The sequence below is a fragment of the Acinonyx jubatus genome, chromosome B1, assembly GCF_027475565.1.
Source record: "Acinonyx jubatus isolate Ajub_Pintada_27869175 chromosome B1, VMU_Ajub_asm_v1.0, whole genome shotgun sequence".
NCBI lineage: Eukaryota > Metazoa > Chordata > Mammalia > Carnivora > Felidae > Acinonyx > Acinonyx jubatus.
The window spans coordinates 154,809,304-154,813,155 of record NC_069382.1 but is presented as its reverse complement, the minus strand read 5'-3'; the positions used below and the strand labels follow the sequence as shown (position 1 = coordinate 154,813,155).

The 3,852-nt window shown below is 37.7% G+C and overlaps 1 pseudogene; it reads right to left on the bottom strand.

Moving 5' to 3' along the window:
* Positions 1-340: 340 nt before the first annotated feature.
* LOC106971624 (40S ribosomal protein S23-like) lies at positions 341-741 on the bottom strand (annotated as a pseudogene).
* Positions 742-3,852: the final 3,111 nt, after the last annotated feature.

Below are 3,852 nucleotides of genomic sequence, written 5' to 3'. Positions count from 1 at the left end.
GCATAAAAACAGGAACAAAAACAGATGAAATAGAGATCCCAGAAATAAACTTCCTCATATATGGTCATATGATTTCTACAAGGTTGCCAAGACTATTAAATAGGGGAAAAGATAGTTCTTTCAGCAACTGGTTCTGACAAAACTGGATTATCTACATGCAAATGAATGAATTTGGATCTGTACTTCATACCATATGCAAAAATTAACTCAAGATACATCAAAGACATAAGAGCTAAAACTGTAAGCTTCTTAAAAGAAAATAAAGACAGCTTCATGCTCTTGGATTTTTTTTTTGGCTTATGAAAATTTATTGCTGTCATGTTTTCACCATCAAAACTTATTATATTGGTCTTTCTTTCTTTCCTCTGTAGAAGTACAAAACAGAGATATTGGCCACTTTGAGTCACCAGCATCATGACTTTTGTGACCAAATCCAGCAACCAGAATTTCATCATTTTACTCAATAAAATCCAATCACATTTGGGTACAAAGGCTGTGATTTCTTCTGCCTTTCTTGATCAGCAGGACCCTGACACATTTCCTGATGCCAGAATTTGGACTTTTAGCTTCAACCCGTAATTTTTCCAGTACAATTCCCTTTGCATGGCAACCACCTCCAAAAGGGTTGGCCTTCAGGGCTGTGCCCAAATTGACTTTCTTGTACTGTTTATCATGCCACTTCTGATCTCATCTCCAGGATGGAGCTTTCCTGGCAGCACAAAGGCTGTGACACTTGCCCATCCTTCCCGTGCCATGGGCCTGAGCAAAAGAGAGAAACAGCACAGGAAGGCTATGCTCTTGGATTTGTTAGTGATTTCTTGGGTATGATATCAAAAGCATGAGCAACAAAAGAAAAATTAGATAAATTGGATTATATCAAAATTTAAAATGTTTGTATACAAAGGGTTTTGTCAAGAGATTAAAACGACCAATGGAATCATGAGGGAAATGCAATTCAAACCAAAATGAGACACCAGTTCGTACCTCTTAGAATGGCTATAACAAAACAAAACAACAAAAAAGCAAAGCGCTGATGAATATGTGAAGAAACTGAAACACCTGCACAGTGCTAGCGGGAATGTAATATGGGATAGCCTCTGTAAAAAACTGTATGGCGTTTCCTCAAAAAATTACCATATGATCCAGGAATTCCATTTCTGGGTATATGCATAAAAAAACTGAAAGCAGTGATTGAACAGTTATGTGCACACCCATGTTCATAGCACTTTTATTCATGATAGCCAAAATGTGGAAGCAACCCAAGTGTGCAAGTCAATAAATGAATGGATAAACACAATGTGACATATATTTACCATGGAATACTATTCAGCTTTAAAAGGGAAGGAAATTCTGAAATTTACTGCAACTTGGATAAACCTTGAAGACATTATGCTGAGTGAAATATGCCAGTAACAAAAAGACAAATATTGTATGATTGCACTTACACTAAGTTTTTAAAGTAGTCAAATTTATAGAAACGGGGATGCAGTTGTGTTTGTCAGGGTCCATGGAGAGGGATAATGGGTAATTATTGTTTAGTGGATATAGATTCACTTTGGGAAGGTAGAAAAACTGTTTTAGAGATGGATAGAGGTGCTGGTTGCACAACAGTGTGAATGTACTTGATGCCACTGAACTATAAACTCAAAAATGGTTAACACTGAATTTTTTATCATGGATATTTTATCACAATTATTATTATCATTTTTTTTAATTTTTAACATTTATTTATTTTTGAGACAGGGAGAGATAGACCATGAATGGGGGAGGGTCAGAGAGAGAGGGAGACACAGAATCTGAAACAGGCTCCAGGCTCTGAGCTGCCAGCACAGAGCCCAACATGGGGCTCGAACTCATGGACCGCAAGATCATGACCTGAGGCCGAAGTCGGACTCTCAACCGACCGAGCCACCCAGGCGCCCCTATTATTATCATTTTAAATGGGAACATTGGCTAAAAAGGAAACTTAAAATCCAACTGAATTCTTAATTAAAAGCTGTGACTTTGAGCAGCTGGTCAAAATTTTCTCATTTTCAGTTTCTCCAAAAAGGAAAATGTAGATGATCTATATTCTCCAAGGTTATTGGGAGGCTTTATCATAATAATGTATGTAAAAATGTCTGACTCAAGATAGACATGCAGTGATGCTTCAATGTTCATCACACATCTGTGTGCTAAACATCAGTGTTTAGAAGCACTTGGGTGGCTCAGTCCGTTGAGCGTCCGACTTTGGCTCAGGTCATGATCTCATGGCTCATGAGTTTGAGCCCTACATCAGGTTCTGTGCTGACAGCTTAGAGCCTGGAGCCTGCTTTGGATTCTGTGTCTCCCTCTCTCTTTGCCTCTCCCCTGCTCATGCTCTCTCTGTCTCTCAAAAATAGACGAAAATGTTAAAAAAAAATTTAAACATCAGTGTTTAGATGGGAGGTTATCTGCAAGGAAAGCTCCATTTGAGGATTTGAATAATAAGTAGATATTAATCACACAAGCATCTTGTAATGATTAAACTATTAAACAAGCATTTGTAATACAACAATGTCTTGAGAGACAAAATAAGCCCTGCTTTTAATGACATATTTATCTTGTTCTTTTTTTAAGCATCTTAAGACTGCTTCTAACACATGTTATTCATAAGTCATATAATGCAAATGTTCAAAAGCTGGAGTTTTAGTAGAAATTGTATCTCTTGCTCGGTTATTGCTGTTGATACGTAAAAGACAGTAAGCAAAAGCAAAAAAAGGTCAAATTTGTAGGCTACCAATCTTGGGAATCTTGGCATATCCTGAACAAAAGGAGTCTTTTAGGGCCCTGAGGTCATGGCTAAACGGCATCTAATGACTAACACTGGACTAAGACTTTTTTCCAAGGGGCAAGAATTCCTTATTTTGAAAGAATTTAGAGAGATATCACAGTATACTGGTTAAAAAGCCTGGATTCTGCAATGAAATGTCCTGGGGACTAATTGTTACTCTATCTTCCCAGTTATATGCCTTTGAGTATGTTACTTCACTTTCTAGGTCTCAGTGTGATGATAAACAGAGCTGGTTCATAGATATGAGACACAACAGTAAAGCATTTAATAAGGGTCATGACACTTAGTAAGTCTCCCATAACTTTTTTATTATGATGATGATAATTACCATGATTCATAAGATCTTATTATCTCAGAACATGGCTAGACACAGCCCACTTAATTAGAGTAGAATAAAGCAAACTGATCATTATTGGGCTTGAAACTATGCTGTTGAAACCAAGATATTCTGACATAGAGAAGCATCTGGATCCAATGGAGATTCTTGATAGATGTTTAATCCAGCTGGTATATCATTAATTATCAGTAGGTTATGGGACTAGACAACAGGCAAATAATCAAGCAGTTTGAAGAGAACAGCATTGGCTGAAGGTGATATTGCAAAAACATTAAGGGGCAGATGGAAAATCATAAGGACTGTAAAATCAAGTTTTTAGAAAACCAGGCAGGCAGGCAGACAACATTAGAAACTATAAGTAACAGAAGCCCTGACACTAATGTGGGATTCAATCAAAGAACTTCAGTTCTTAGTAAAAACTGAAAAAATTAAACATCTTTGTTTTAGTTTGAGTTCCCCCAGGATTAGACTGAGAGAGAAGAAAACACAAATAGTATTTGGAAGAGGTAGTAAACACCAGCAGAAAAGTACCAGTAGAAAAGTCAGTTAAGCATTTGACTCTTGGTTTCTGCTCAGGTTACGATCTTGTGGTTTCGTGGGTTCGGGCCCCTGTCAGATTCTGTGCTAGCAGTGTGTAGCCTGCTTGGGATTCTCACTCTCCCCATCTCTCTGCCCCTCCCACACTTGTGCTGTATCTCTCTCT